The 7,703-nt window shown below is 37.0% G+C and overlaps 1 protein-coding gene across 1 annotated transcript in view; it reads right to left on the bottom strand.

The window, feature by feature from the left end:
• LOC107693447 (gap junction delta-2 protein-like) overlaps positions 1–6,419 on the bottom strand; it is a 31,116-nt gene extending 24,697 nt beyond the window's left edge. Inside the window, exon 1 of the mRNA XM_016492843.1 lies at positions 6,389–6,419. The gene's annotated coding sequence lies outside the window, so the exon portion shown is untranslated. The remainder of the gene's footprint in view (positions 1–6,388) is intronic.
• Positions 6,420–7,703: the final 1,284 nt, after the last annotated feature.

Genomic DNA, 7,703 nt, shown 5'->3' with positions numbered 1-7,703 from the left:
GTGTGTTTGTTTGTGTGTGTGTGTGTGTGTGTGTGTGTGTGTGTGTCGGTGTGTGTGTCGGTGTCATGGTAACGTTGTGTATAATTACATTAGTCTTGTTCTGCACAGAGAGTGGAGAGGAGTTCACTATCCAGATAAGCAAGCAGCCATTAACCTTTCTCACACTCTCACTGCCTGCGTGACTCTGAAATGAAATAGTTAATCACAGAGCAGCGATGTCATTGTGGAGGGGGGGTGGGTTGCATTATGGGTAAGGACACGCTGACTTTGGCTATGTCAGGTGTTTTTACTCTCATAATGCACACACGCATGAACACTCAAGATGTTAACGGTGTGGAGGTGGAGGAGGAAGGGTTTTCTTCATGGTCCGACTGTCAGGACTGCTATATCAGGGAATTAACCATTTTGAAAATTATGGACTGTCAAGTTTTGGGTGGCTGTGTGCTTGAAGGCAAGAGGCACAGGTGTGTCATCTGTGACCTACAACAGCTATTTCTCTTTTTCTCTCTCACACACATACGATCAAATTACATAAACATGAGTGAACATGGGGGTATTCAATGTGGATTCGAAACTATCTATCTATATCTATCTATCTATCATACTCTCTCATTATATATTTATCTAAAAAAAATCATGTTTCCCAGTTTCCACAAAAATATACAGCACCACAATTGTTTTCATTATTGATAATGATAAGAAATGTTTCTTGAGCACTTAATCAGCATAGAATATTAAAACAGAACAGTAATTTGAAATTGTAATAATATTTCACAGTATTACTTTTTTACCGACCCCAAACTAGTGTAAATAGCACATCGCTTAAAATGCTGCTGTTGTCATAGTGTATAGAATATATCACTATTTTCACTTAGTGTAAATAGCATCTACTTTCACTTAGTGTAGATATCATCCAATGTGATATGTAATGAAAAAAGGAAGAAGAGAGGGTTCGGCAAAAGGCAAATTCGAACTCCAGTCAATCGCATCACATGCTTCATCCACGAGCATCGCTCTTTACGACCTGCGCCACTGCAGACGCAAACAAACTTCCGTACTCTTCTGTAAGTTAATCTATTTGAAATAAAAAATGGAATTTTGAAATTTAAAACACAGGCATTTCTTAAAGTATGAGATTGACAGACACATGTTCGGACTTCAGTTGTTCTCCTATAGCCTGCAATTGTACTAATTAAATTACATATAGGGATTTTTCTAAGGGTCACAGAAACAATCGAAAAGGAGGATCAATTGGGACGTACGCTGAGTTAGCATGTGCAAATCTATATGTTTACTTTTTTGGTAACTGCAAATGAGATTCACCTATTGCCTGCCACAGAGGTTACAGTAATGTGAAGTTAAATATAGAGCCAGTTTACTCTGCTGGGGTACCAAATCAGGCCATTAGTAGAAACGGGGTTGGAAGGAAGTGGACCCGTGTGCAGAACACTAAAAGGGGAAGAACATCATGTGGATGAGATTTTTATGATTTTATAGTATTAATAATATTTAATCATGTCCTGAATCATTTGAGAATGTCATGAGGATTATAAGTATTATGTTAGGCTAGAATGCTAAATTCCATTAACAAAGTTGATTTAGCATAAAGAAATTTAATGACTCTAATTGTTTCTGTTGCATGTGTGTGTAACCATACAATATTACCATTATTGAAATTGAATTGGTATTCATTGCATCCCATCAGTTTAACTTTAAAAAGAGACATGACAATGACTAATTGCTATTCGCTAGTGTAATTTTAGTATCAGTGAGATACTATTATAGATTTTATTGTATTTAAAGTTTTAGTAATTTTTTTTATATTTTTGTTTTTTTATCTCAGTTGACGTTTAATTTATTTAAAATAATGTTTTTTTTCTGGTTTTAGTTTTAGTTAATAACTCTGCTGTAAAGACATATTTACATGGAAAATCAGGGTATAAAGGCTCGTGAGCTGGGCTCTTCCTCATGGTCAATCTAATAGAAGGTGTTAGTTTAACACTGCCGTGGAACATGGAAATCTGGACACACACAGGTGAAAAGCTTTGTGCTTTATACACATTGTTTAGAAATTCAGACAGATTCGTCCATGTTTGAGAAATACCATAATGCATACCATAAATGTTTAGATTAGCCATCATAAAAACTAATTTGCCCAAAAACTGTAGTAATTACATACTTACATATAGTAATTTGAGAATAGCTGACTCTGTCTGCAAACTAAGGACAGTCCACAATTGAGCCTCTGCAACCCCAGGGTTTAGCTCTGAGACTAAGAACAAAGCTTTGTGTTTTTAAAATATGAGTGCTGGTAGGCAAGATAGAAACCAACATGAATACTGCTGGGGGGTTTCTTACTTATCTTTGCCATTTAGCAGATGCTTTTAATCCAGAGCTACTTACAGTGCACTAATTGCAGGGACAGTCCCCTCCATGAAATAACATAGAGCAAAGTGTTTGGCTCAAGGGCACAAGGAGCCATTTCTCATCTCTTGCCATCAACTCTCTAGCCTCTGGTCATTATGCTGTCACCTCCCTAAATACTGTCTAATTGTGTCATCATTTTAAGGGGAAGGGATTTAAATCCATGCATACATACAATGGACTGCCAGCTCAGCAACCATGTCATTCAGTTTCTGTATTGCAATTAGTGCATATTCCCCAATTTAAATGCAATTTAATTTGTGTTGAATAGAAATTATGATGTTACAGTTTTTTACGATTGCTTAAGCACAATTTTGAAAACAGGGCCCGGTTTGTCAAAACACTACACACAATTAACACAACCCTACACCAAAGTAGCACAACACTTCAAATCATTTGCAAAATGGAACATTTTTGTCAAAACTATACACAACTTTATAAAAACAATATTTTGTTACCATACGAAACACACACATTTCATATGACTTTAATCTTTTTGAACCAGTTACACACTGCTGTTGCTAACCTAAAACACTTTTAGCAAGTCTAATTCTCAGTGACTAGAGTACTGTAAATGAAGCACACAGAGAAAGTGCAATTATACAATAGTTCACCAAACACTACACAAGACCAATGCTGCAGACTTGCTTACAGTTGTGCAAATCTAGCCTTGTGTTTTGCTCCTTGAGTGTAAGGTTTTGCTAATTGTTGGAAAAGTTTAATTTTATTGTGTAAGCAATCGTAAAAAACTGTAATAAATAGCTGCCAGGGATGGGAAATTGTTTGAGCTGTATAGCAATGATGTTTTGTTCAGTTTTTTATCACACTAAAGTGCTCTGTGAGCCCAGATAGAACAGCTGCCATACCATACTGTGCTATAGCTGCTGACCATTCTCATAAATATGGTCATTGTTTAACCTTTTCAGCACTCCAGAGCTCCTACATGCTGGTAACTCAGCATTATCATGCTGCCCAACAACAAGCTTTTCCAGAGACAGTGTCAGTTTAGAATGTAACTGGGTAGGGATATGCCTCAAAATCATAGTAAATAGTAGGTAAATGCTCTTAAAAGCCACCTCGGAGGATTTGGAAAAAACCTGTTCCAGAACTGTGGAGATGGAAAAAAGTGTTATGTGAGGAGATGAGGACATATGGGCTGTAACTGGTTTTCACACTGAGTCTCACCTTGCTGTGATACCTGGCTGACCTTTCCGAGCACACAGGCGACGAGTGTGGGTGGAGGATTAGACTGGATTGCTGTTTGCCTTATTTGTGAACTAAAGCTGTAAATATTATATCATTCTAATGGTGTATAAGAGAAATGTTGGGCAGAAACTCTAAACATCATATTCACATCACAAAATAACAAAATACTCAGTTATGTATGTGTACTTTTTATTTGGTCAGGTATATATATATATACATTATAATTAAAAATTACACGTCACTAAGTTCACATATCAATAATGTTTAAACAAGATGTGTGCTAATATTAATAAAACTAATAAACATCAGTTTAGGAAATGAGGAAGACTACAGTACATGCTAATATGACAAATATGTCCATCTGCCACAGAGAAGGCTGCATCTTAAAATCAGGGCCGTGCAGACCTTTGGAGGGGCAGGTGCTCAAAATATAGGAGGGGCACATGGAACACGGCTTTAAGTAGGGATGTGCTCCTTGCTGATACGTGTATCGAAACGGATGCTTCTGTATTGATACAGCAGCAAATGCCGTGATGCAGTTTTTAAAAAAAATCACAGAACAGAAAAGACCATTTTAAGTTTAAAAGTTAAAGAATTTTTTCTTTGCACCTCTTAATTACTCTGTAATTAGAAACTGAATTATATTATTGATATTATTATTATTATTGCGTTTACGGGGTATGGTGGTTTTGCTGTTGTAAACACTACTGTTGCTGTTGTAGAAAAAAAATATTTGTCTTTTTTACAATAGAATTCTATTCTGATCCTGTCTATCCTAATCCTCTTCTGAATTTATTCATTTTTTTTTAATGATAATGATAATAAAAACAGGATTGATAATTATAATTCCGAGGATGATAAAATCAGTATAAGCCTGTTTTACCAGTGTTGTGCTAATTATTTTTAAGGCACGCTACGTTTTTTAAATAAATACTGAATTAATAATAGTTCAAAGTGTGAATTGTTTTTAGTCAGATAGCTAACATAAAAAAGACAAGATCCCTCTACGCCCGTTAAGCTTTTCCAACTCAAACAGCAAGAACGAAAGAGAACAGACACCTTTGTTTATATAGTTGTGTGTAGAACTATGTTAGCTGCGTTTTTATTATTTAATAAATATTTTATTTTAATAAAATGTAAGCCCTCTTTTTCCAATCAAACAGCAAGAACGAAAGAGAACAGGCACCTTTATATTGCTGTGTGTGTAGAATGTTAGCTGCATTTTTAATATTTAATTTTAGTGAAATGTAAATTCGTCCCCCACACTTTATTCGGGCAGGTGTTTTCACATAGAGGTTTCTAGATTTAAATCTAGATTTAAATTCAAAGAGACAGTATACATAGTCTTTGCATGACCTGATGTTTTATTTGTGTCCAAAATGAGGAGATGTGAATATCAGGAGCGCTGAACACTCATGCAGTGTTTGCTTCACTCATACTCGAAGCCGGAGCACGCTCTCGCACAGAAAGTCCAAAACGGACTAGAGGTTAATAACTTATGACGTGCAGGAAATCCCTAATATGGACAAAAGCATCCAGCTATCGCTGTAGCTGAACTGAATAAAAAGCAGAAACGTTTTTACTGATGAAACGTGAAGACAAACACAAAATTGCGAAAATATATGGTTTATTTGTGTTTTTCAAGTTATCTCCATGGTAATAAATAAATAAACTATAGGCTATGAATAAGGCAGTACTGATTGATATAATTTAGTATAGAAACTATAAAATATATTTCCTGCCTTATTCTGTGATAAAAATGAAAAAAATTTGTTTGTAGTAGCCTTTATAAACCAATCATGAAATTGTCATTAAGAAAATATTGAACAAAAAAATTATTGTCCCTTGCTGCAGCTAACGTTACTTCCACAAGCTACATACAGCAATATAAACAACAGCTGTGCATGCTCTCTTCACGTGGTTCTTGTAAAATAATAATAATTTGAATGAATGAATGAATGATAATTAATAATATAAGTATACAAGCACACCATCTGATGAGAACTCCACTTACCGGCAGCCGAGGCCGTTATTGAGGGTATCTGGTTGCAAAGGTGTCTGAACGTGAGATCGTCAGGTGAAAGGTCATTATGTGGATCATTTTATTTACGGCTAAATTATTATTCATTAAGTTTACTAATAGTCAGATTGGGCAGGCTTACACAAAAGGGTGTGTAATTTAAAAAACTTGCCTTGACAAAAGGGCACTTTGGGCATCAAGGGGAACAGGGGCAGGTGCTCAAGCACCCCCACCCCCTCTGCACGTGCCTGCTAGTGATATTGCTGGCTCTTCAACAGCATAGCAGTTTGTATGAATGAATCAGACAATCTGCTTGATTTCATCAGGAGGACTGTGCTCTCTGTTGTTTGTAAAAGGCACTGCAGCTGGTACCAAGAATTCATTGAATGAGCCTTACTGTACATTCCCATGAGAAGCATACAAGGAAGTGGAACGAAAAATACTGCAATAAAACGGCTGAATTAGCAGTATTACCATCTGTATTTCTATTCTACATTAAGCATCATAGAGGGCATCTCATGTTGTAATTAATCTCACAATAACAGGAGGTGGACTTCTGCACGTATGGTAGGCTAATAGTGTTTAGGTGTGATTCTAGAATGTAAACTAGGTTTTGGAAATATAAGTGTACAGTATATCGCTGTGAAACTGCAAAACCTTATACATTCTTTCAGATCACCTACATTTATACGGTATTTCTTGTGGCCCACCACATGGCCATTAAGTGTGGGTTTACACACACACACACACACACACACACACACACACATATATATATTATACACCCTATATGCCATGTTAAATAAAATTAAAAAAAAATACCAATTTGCTTCTACCAAGCAGCCATCAATAATCTTTAAATGTTTCTGATGCATTACCCAATTTATATAGTACATGAATTACAGAGTGTGTCACATTAAAGACTTCAAAGCACTTTCAGCCTGTGAGACTCCCTGATCCTTAAATAAAAGCTTTCAGGACCCTTGAGACAATCACTCAACACGCTACAAGGGTCTTCAACCGGGGGTCTGTCAATTAATATCAGTAATATTTAGTAATTTAAGTAATTTTTCATTAAAACATGGGCATAAAAAACATCACAAAGTCAATTTTAACCCATTTAATCCCACCGGTCACAATAGTGACCGTAAAAAAAAATTCATTTATAAAGCTCTAAAACCCTTACTGACTGATGTATTAGTGCATTTCCTGCAAATATGGAAAAAATAAAGGGTCTTAATTAAATAGGTGCGTTCGACTTCATGCGGCACTGCGCAGACCGAGCGGCGGCTGACTTGAAGCAGTGCATGCCGGTTAGAAATTTAGTCCGACTTGAACCGGCGCCGACGCCATGTCACTGTCACGTGTGGCATCAAAGTACCGCGATATCGTTTCGAGAGCAGCCGGCTGACTCATATGGTGCAGCTTTTTCAGAGCGTCTGCAGGAGTGCTGATGATGACACAGCTGTTTCACGATTGGCCAAATTCACCACATGACAACAATGATGTGTGTTTCTAACATCTTCAAATCCAATACTGCTCATAAATCTGTGTTTTTAGAACAGTAAAAGCTTACTCTTTTTTTAAGAGTATGCAAACACCGCGCGAGCGTCACTAACGGGAGCAGAAAGTGTCCGGCTTGACGGCTCCGTTTTCAACTCCGCCCCAAACTGCAAGCGGCTACTCTCGTTGACTGCCGTCTGTAGCCGTGCTTCAAGTCGAACGCACCTAATATGTGCAGTGTCACATGGTTAGTGCAAACTGTCACATGACGCAGTTTATTGCGGTTTGCACCATGAGAATAGGTGTGTTCGGCTTGAAGCACGGCCACAGACGGCAGTCAACGAGAGTAGCCGCTTGCAGTCGGGGGCGGAGTTGAAAACGGACACGTCAAGCCGGACACTTTCTATGGAAAGCCGTTGTAACATTTAATCTTTAAGCCGTACTAGTATCTATTTTCATGGTACTAGTACCTATTTTTTAGATACTAGTATCTTTTCCATTAAGTACTAGTACTTATTCATTAGGTACTAGTGCTTATTCTTTAGCTACT

Source organism: Sinocyclocheilus anshuiensis, unplaced genomic scaffold, assembly GCF_001515605.1.
Source record: "Sinocyclocheilus anshuiensis isolate Anshui unplaced genomic scaffold, SAMN03320099.WGS_v1.1 scaffold1296, whole genome shotgun sequence".
Taxonomy (NCBI): Eukaryota; Metazoa; Chordata; class Actinopteri; order Cypriniformes; family Cyprinidae; genus Sinocyclocheilus; species Sinocyclocheilus anshuiensis.
This window is presented reverse-complemented; position numbering and strand designations above follow the sequence as displayed.